Below are 9,322 nucleotides of genomic sequence, written 5' to 3'. Positions count from 1 at the left end.
CAGATTATTGCATCAGTAAATACAATTGCATTGATTAATAAGGCATTAGTTTCCACGGGTTTTATGTGAGATACTGTATGAAGGCCTTTCCCCAGGATTTCCCAGCCCTTAGAGGTGGTGAAGTCATTCATGTACTCTAATGCAGGGGTATGGATCCTTATCCATGACCGGTGGATGTCTATACGGGTGTTTAGGAGAACTTCTAACTCAGCCCAGTTGTGTGCCACTCTGTAATTATCTTGCCTAATTAAGAGCCCTGATTCAGTCGACACTTTTCTCACCTGCTTTTAACACAGTAATTACGACCTAGACTAGAGGTTACCTGCATATATAACAGTTCTAGAGCCATATACGGCAACAAATACATTGTGCAAAGTTTGTGGAAATACAGAAAAGTCATGGACAGAAACCAAGCTGCCCTACAGATGGGGTTGTGGCTGAATGTACGAAGAGGAAGCAGCAGGGACCATTTGGTCAAGCACCACGTCCAGTTGTACATCTGGATGCAAGAGCTCATTGGCTCATCATGACTAATAAGAAGAGAAAATGTAGAAAAGCAGGTTGGAACTGAAGAGTAACAAATGTGGTCTGCATGCCTGCTTCAATGCAACCGGTAACTCGTTTCTGGCACTCAAGCATTATGCAAAATATTAGTGTGATGGAGACAAAACATTGACAGTGATTCAGTGAAAATAAGTTTCTGCAAAACCAGCTTTCCTTGATATTTCCTAAGGCACAACATTGCCCTGAGGTAAGAAAGACAGATTGAGGTCCATGCCTTATATGGGTAATGGGGGAACTAGTCAGAGAGCCTGTGCTTCTAAAAATGAGATGTAGTAGAGTATTAACATGGTATTGTACATGCAAACCCCCTCCTTTCAGCAACAAATTTTGTTTTACATGACCATCAGCAGTACATTTTTGCTTTACTGCAGATTCAAAGTCTTGTTACCAAACAGATAACTTAGATACATATATCAATTAATGTTAGATGGACTAAAATTTGTTTTTTACAGTTAGTTATAAGTGGTTTGGCAATGTTTCTCTCCTGATGACCACCTTCTCACTGGAAGCAAACTGAACATAAATTTGAAATGTATTTTCCTTAAAGGGGGTGGTCATTACGTCAGACATAACAGGATGAGCTGTGTTGATTAATTAAGTATTGCAGTATATTTTATTCTGGTGCATTTCCTCAATCTGTTTTAAAGTTTGAGCACCTGGGCTTCTGTAAACATGACTGTAGGATCTGTAGTAACATGCTCACTTGTCCATAGAGGCTCCTGCTGGACTCTCCTGCTCTGAGATGGGGGGGGGGTCCACAGCACAGAAATGGAGGTGTGATGTAAAAAGTTGTTAGAAGGACATTAGATCTCCTCCATCAAATACGTCGTTGTAGTTCCTGTGAGGTTAAGAATGAAATAACACTATATACTTCTGTAATTGTTCTTCTCCAATTTGTAGTTTTTTCTGATAAACAACTAAGATGGGAGGACTTCCGGGTTATGGAGGAGACAAGACGTGTGTGAGTGTAGCTCCTTGGGCATGTGACATAAATTGGTATTTTTGGCGACATATTATAGTACATATGCTTTTTGTACAGGGCAAAAACTTTTTGGAGTGCAGAAATCGTAATATTTTGCTGTAAGGAGATTTTCTTTCTGCGTTTCACCGCGAGAGCAACTATGCCGAATACTCGACAAGCTAAAGCCATGATGGCGGACGTGACTCCCCGAGTGGCCTAGACCAATGTACCGACACGACTGGTGACCAGCTAAGCCTCACAACTTTCACCAATCAACTGAAATTACTCAGGTCGGACATTTTTGAAAAATAGGTTCAATGGCGGGGTCGCTTCGGAGTGAGATATCGTCGGTTCGTGAGGAGCTTGCCTCTTCTGTTAACTCCTTACGGGCGACATCTGAGTCTCACGCGGACCGGCTTGGTGAACTGCAAAAGACTGCCGCTTTCTGCGACAACTCGGTTAAAGACCTGCAAACTACTGTTACCACTCTCTCCACAGAGCGGTGTGACGTAGTTCCGGTAAAAGTTCAGCCAGCTAAGTAATTTCAGGTAGCCTTTCGTTTGCTGCGTTTAGCTCGTGTTTTCGGCGTTACCACCCTGTCTCTCAAGAAAACGTTTAAATTTCAGCCAACCGATAGCACAACATCTGAACACTGTTGTGCGCCTTTGTTGTGTGACTTTATTTAATGTGCGGTTAGGCACTTTGTAAAAGAAAATTAAGTTATTATTTATTTTTATTTTTTTTTATTGAGTACAAAAAGAATTGAATACAAGTTGTCATTATTTAGTGTACAAAAAAAAGAATTACAGTATGGAAGGCTCAACACAATCCAACCATATTAGATTCCATGCAATGTGTATAACAAAATATTGCAAGAAGGAGAATCAAGTATACAGATAGGAAATAGAGACTAAACGAGAATAGTAATAAAAAATAAATAAATAAATAAATAAAAAAATAAAAAGGGATCACAGCTTATATAATACAAACAGATCAAGCAAGTTTACTGCCTTTGAATTTTTCATTTTACTAAGGGCATCTGAAAAGTTTTTCAGGTCTTTTTTTTTCTGGCACCGGCGGACCGGCTTGGTGAACTGGAAAAGACTGCCGCTTTCTACGACAACTCGGTTAAAGACCTGCAAACTACTGTTACCACTCTCTCCAAAGAGGTTTCGCGTCTGAATGCAAATTGTGATGATCTTGAGAGCAGATCCAGGCATAACAATATTAGAGTGGTGGGTATTTTGGAAGGTACGGAAAGTTCTCAGCCCACTCAGTTTATCGGTCGCGTGCTTCGTGACATTCTCCGTCTCGACGTGGATCCGGTAATTGACCGAGCACATCGGACATTACGCCCGAAACCGAAAGCAGATGAAGCCCCGTGGCCATTTATTGTCAGGCTGCATTACTATCGGGACAGAATCAGTATTTTACAAAAATCCAACGAACTGGGTGCATCTCTGAGTTACAACGGAAGGCAAGTCCATATTTTTCCAGGTCTTTCCACGGCTTTGCTGAAGAAACGCGCTGCTTCTACTACGAGACAATCCAGCATTTAAAGCGTACGGCTTCTTTTACCCTGACCAGCTGAGGATAACTCTTCAGAACGGTAAACAGCACAGATTACACGACCCAGCGGACGCAGAAGCTTTTGTTTAACATCACTCCTCAGCTGAATCCAATACTTAGCTGTGTACTATCTCTCCTTGTTGGCTATGTTTCTGTAGCTTGTCGATTATTCTTGTGTTCTGATATCTTTTACTGTTAGTTGATTGTCACATGACCCCTGTTTGTAGCAGTACAATGCTACGCACTGAGTTCCGGAAAGGTAGTTTGTTTGGGTTAGTTAATGCTGCTCAGCTGGGGAGCAGTGTCGGGTGGGTTGGTGTTTTGGGTGGGCTTCAGTATTTTGTAGTTTTTCCTTGGTTGTTTTTTTTCTTCTGTAATATATGGTCTCTATTCTATGATATTGTCATTCCATATGTCCAGGGTGACTTTCCTTCTAAACTTCTTTCTGCAGTGACCTAAACCATCATTGATGGCTACTCTAACAGCACCACTGGGACATGGGGGTAATGCAATATTTACTAGTTGGAATGTTAAGGGCTTAAACTCCCCGGTCAAATGCAACAAAGTGTTAAATCACCTACGTGACCTTAATACGATGGTAGCTTATCTTCAGGAAACTCATTTGGGTCTTTTAGAGCATAATAAGTTGAGAAGAAAGTGGGTGGGCCAACTATATTATTCTATCTTTTCTCACAAATCAAGGGGTGTAGCAATCTTAATTCACAAAGCACTTCCATTTACAGTATCACAGTCTTTCGGATCCTTATGGTCGTTATGTTATCATTTCAGGTAGATTGTATAACACACCACTGGTCTTAGCAAATATTTATGCCCCTACCATAGATGACAATGCTTTCTTCAGATTTTTTTTTTCAATGATTCCGGATCTCGAATCACACTATCTTATTTTAGGTGGTGATTTTAATTGTTGTTTAAATCCCATTTTAGACCGATCCTCGTCTAAGATTACATCTGTCTCTAGGTCTGCACAGGTGGTTGTTTCGTTTATTGAGGAATATGGGTTATGTGACCCTTGGAGGGTCTTGAATCCCCAGTCTAAAAAATGTTCCTTTTTCTCCCCTGTGCATCACTCCTTTTCATGTATAGATTTCTTCTTATTAGATAAAAAATGACTACCTTCAGTTTGCACTGTCTCTTATAATGCTATTGTCATATCAGACCATGCCCCCGTAACTCTTGAGCTCCCTTTTCCTGGAAAACCGATGCCTCGTGGCCCCTGGCGTTTCAATTCTTTGCTACTCTCTGATGAAGCCTTTGTCAACTTTATTTCGAATCAGATTGACTACTAATGCTACTCCAGGAGTTTCGGCCTCTCTGGTCTGGGAGACCTTTAAAGCTTACCGTATTTTCCGCACTATAACGCGCACTGCATTATAAGGCGCACCGTCAATCAGTGGTCTATTTTCAAACTTTTTCCACATACAAGGCGCACCAGACTTTAAGGCACTTTAAGCAAAACAAAACAGTCAGATAAGCCAGTCAACCAAAATTTATTTTACATCACGTGTTCACAATGACTGTCAACATTGTTCAAACGTTTATGAGCGTCTTCACTACTCTTTAACACGTAAAAAAACAAGAGTCTTATACCGCTAAATCAAAAGTCAGCCTATTAACAATAACTCAAAATTGAACACTTATAGTACGGTCCTATACCGCTAAATCAAAAGTCAGCGTATTCATAATAACTCTTGACACACCTGATTACTGTAGCCTTAATGCTAGTGGTGCGGCTTTGCAGTTTACCAAAGTCATACTAAAACATTCAAATCGCTTCGAGTTCAGTATGCACAACAGAAATTAATCCACGTTTAAAGCGCACTGGATTATAAGGCGCACTGTTATTTTTTAAGAAAATCAAAGGCTTTTTAGTGCGCCTTATAGTGCCGAAAATACGGTATATCAGAGGTCAAATTATATCATTCTCTGGGTACCAGAGGAAACAACGTATGACTCGGCAATCTGAGCTACTCACATTAATAACAAAGTGTGACGATGAATATTCCTCTTCCCCTTCTCCGGAGTTATATGGAAAAATACTTATTCTCAAATCTGAGTTTGATAGGCTGGCAACAGAGCAAGCAGAAAGTATGCTGTTAAAATTTAGACATACTGTGTATGAATCAGGGGACAAACCTACTAAGATACGGCTCATCAGCTTAGACAGACAAGCACATCTCGTTTTATCCCTAAAATATCTACACCATCGGGCATAACCACGGATCCTGAGGATATCAATTGTAGTTTTAAGAATTTTTATTGCAACTTATATAAATCTGACCATAATCAGGATTTTGATTCCCATGCCCTGGATTCTTTCTTTCAGTCTATTGATATTCCAACTCTCACTGCAGATCAGAGGGAAATCTTGGATAGAGAGCTTTCTGGGGAGGAACTCAGCAAAGCAATTGGCTCTATGCAGTGTGGGAAATGTCCAGGGACAGATGGGTTTCCCGTAGAATTTTACAAGAAATTCTCCTCAAAGCTTGTACCTCTGCTGCTGAATATGTTCAATGAATCGTTAAAATCTGGTATTCTTCCTCCTTCCCTCCGCCAAGCATCTGTCTCCCTGATATTAAAAAAGAATAAAGATCCTGTACAGTGTTCGTTCTACCGTCCCATCTCATTGTTAAATGTGGATGTGAAAGTCCTTGCTAAGGTCCTTGCCCTTAGAGTAGAGTCTATCCTACCTTCTATTATCCATTCAGATCAGACTGGTTTCATTAAAGACAGACATTCTTTTTTTAATGTAAGGTGCCTTTTTAATGTGATCTATGACCCTTCGTCTTCTGTGTGTCCTGAGATGGTGGTATCTCTGGACGCTGAGAAAGCTTTTGATCATGTCGAGTGGAAATATCTTTTTACAACCCTTAGTAAATTTGGATTTGGACCACATTTTATAGCATGGACGCAGCTTATCTACTCCTCTCCAGTCGCATCAGTACGTACAAACGACAACTTCTCTGAGGCCTTCTCTCTTTACAGGGGGACCAGACAGGGATGTCCTCTTTCTCCCCTTTTATTTGCAATGGCAATTGAACCATTAGCCTCATCACACACCAAAGTTCGTTAATTTTTCAGGGAATAACCCGGGAGGGAGGTGTCAATAATAAAGTATCATTATATGCAGATGATTTGCTACTTTTTGTTTCTCAGCCATCTGTTTCAATACCACACATTTTAACAGTACTGGATGGCTTTGGGAAAATTTCCGGTTATAAGCTAAACTTGGATAAAAGTGAAGTCTTCCCAGTAAATGAGGCTGCACGTTCCTATCCGCTATCATCTCTGCCATTTAACCCCCTGGGGCCTGAGGCCTTTTTTCCACTTTCGAAGTAGTCTGACATGCCTTGACATTTTAAAATATTTCACCTATCTAAAAAACACTTATCTCAAAGTGATACATTTGCTTTTATTCAGCACAAACTCAGCACCAATAATCTGAGACCTCTTAGAATGTTATTATTCTATTTTTTGTTAAAATCAACTTTAAACATATACTTTTCAAAAACCTATTTTCAGACATGCTGAGAAATTGTAAAAAATCACATTATAGACATTTCTAGGTAAGACTTTTGAGCTCTGAAGCTTATAGACACAGGGGTTGGCTACACATAGGTGAAAGTGACATTCAGAAATTTTATATGGTTTGATTACTAAAGTGTTAGAACTTTGGAGTGACACTCTTTTTCTCAAAGTCAGTGGTCTTCACAATGAATATTGATGAGATAGGTGTCCTCACACCTGTAGTAGTTTGCATACTGTCAATGGCCCATCAGTCTGGAATGTCACTGCACCCCACACCCATCACTTTGGAAAGGCAGTTTGAAACGCAAGAAAAGTAGCAACAATAAAATCCCTTTCACAGTTTATTGATAGATGGAATGAAAAATGAAAAACTGTGACTATATGAATATAGAAAGCGATAAATATGATGCAGTAACTATAATTGACGCTCTGGGGACGAGGGCATCATCGACCGCGTATCTTTCTCGTGTATTTCAGTTTATATCTCGCTGAAATCATTATGTAGAATCATGAAAAAAACACTGACTAAATCCGTTATATGTCTTCTTTTCAAAACTTCCATTGTCAGAAGTATTAAAGTTTTTAAAATTAGGTTAAATAGGCAAAAAAGCAAATCGTGTCACCTTTCTTTGTTTTACTTGCGTCGGGAGCGTGTAGGACCGCTCTCAGCGGAAGATCGCTATTCACGTTCTAAATACGCTGCGTTACAATCGGCGACCACGTGATTGCAGGCACACAGGCTTAGCCCACTGAGCTATGAACACAGGTATGAGCTTCGCTGCTGAAAGTGGCAACACTGGCGCAAAGCTTCAGCGGCAGAGACGTATCCGTGTGCTATATTGTAGCCGATCAGTGTAAACACTACCCAGACATGTGCTCTTGTTTATTTCGGTCACAATGGGCGTATTCACATATTTCTTCACCCAATACTAACTGTCGGATTATCATGTTATTATCATGCGAATAGCGCGATTTGCAAGTGGGTGGGTGATCAGAGCCGCTTCGAGACGCAGACGCTTACGTCAGTCACTCTTGTTCTTTCTATTCGTATCACGAAGCTGTAAAAATATATTTAGTTTCTACCTATATATATTTGAAAAGTAGACCGTCCAAAGTTTCTGAGGGTATTTTTAAAATGTGTATATGACAAAAACTCGCGGAGTTATTTAAACGGTCTCGCGAGAATTCTGTCAGATCCCGCCGGCGGGATCGCCGGTCCCAGGGGGTTAAAGTGGTGAATAGTGGTTTTACATATCTAGGGGTGAATGTTACTGATAAATTTCATAAACTTTTAAAAAATAACTTTGATCCACTCCTATCACGCATTAGAGATGACCTTTGGCGTTGGTCCCACTTGCCTATATCTTTAGCTGGTCGAATTAACTCAGTTAAAACGAACATCCTTCCCAAACTTCTTTATCTCTTTCAGTGCATCCCTATTTTTATTCCCAAGTCTTTCTTTTATAAAATTGATGGCTTAGTTTCACAATTTATCAGGAATAAAAAAGTCCCACGCTTACGTAAAGAGGTGTTGCAGAAGTCTAAACCACTTGGCGGAATGGCATTGCCTAATTTTTTACTTTATTATTGGGCAGCTAATTTGCGGTCAGTTCTCTATTGTGTACAGGTTGATCCTGCTGTGTCACCAATCTGGTGTTTAATGGAATCGTCGTCTTGCGCCCCTGCCTCACTCTCTGCCTTACTTTCCTGCCCTCCTGACTTTAATGTATCCAGGTTCTGTAAAAATATTGTAGTTAAGACCACATTACGGGTTTGGACTCAATTTCGTAAGCATTTTGGAATCCAAACTTTACCAGTATCAATGCCACTCTGCAGAAACCCTTTATTTCCTCCCTCGTTGAATGATGGTGCATTTGAATTTTGGTCACGAAGTGGCATTGTGACTATTAAAGATTTATTTGTTGAGGGTGTTTTTGCGTCTTTTCAACAGTTAGCTGATGGGTTTGGTCTTCCAATCTCTCATTTATTCCAATATTTTCAGGTGAGGGACTTTTACAGGAGAGTATTTAATAGCTTTCCAAATATCCCACCAGACACGCCTATTGACAACATCCTTAAGATACCCTCTACTTTAAAGGGTACTATTTCCACAATCTATAATTTAATATCCTCTCTTTGTTCTACCTCAAACCAGACGTTAGAGGCACTCTGGGCTCAGGATTTAGGTGAAGATCTCACTGACTTGTGGGGATCTGTTCTTGAACGTGTGCATTCCTCCTCTATATGTGCCAGGCACGGTGTTATTCAGTGTAAACTCTTACACAGAGTTTACTGGACTAAGTCTAGATTAGCCCGTGTATATCCCAATATTGACCCTGTGTGTGATAGATGTCGGAAAAATCATGGCACACTGATCCATATGTTTTGGTTATGTTCTTCTCTGCGCACATATTGGACCTCTGTATTTGCTACGCTTTCAGATGTTTTGCAAATACCCCTCGAACCATCTCCACTTACAGCTCTATTTGGAGTTTTACCAGACAATATTCAAATGTCCAAATCTAAATCAGACTTTGTAGCCTTGTTTAATTGCTCGGCGTCTTATTTTGATTCATTGGAAGAAATCACGCCCGCCTTCTCATACGCAGTGTATAAGGGATGTGTTGATGTTTTCTAAGCTGGAAAAGATACGTTACACTGTTAAAGGGTGTCTGTCCC

This window comes from Paramormyrops kingsleyae, chromosome 3 (genome assembly GCF_048594095.1).
Source record: "Paramormyrops kingsleyae isolate MSU_618 chromosome 3, PKINGS_0.4, whole genome shotgun sequence".
Taxonomy (NCBI): domain Eukaryota; kingdom Metazoa; phylum Chordata; class Actinopteri; order Osteoglossiformes; family Mormyridae; genus Paramormyrops; species Paramormyrops kingsleyae.
This window is presented reverse-complemented; position numbering follows the sequence as displayed.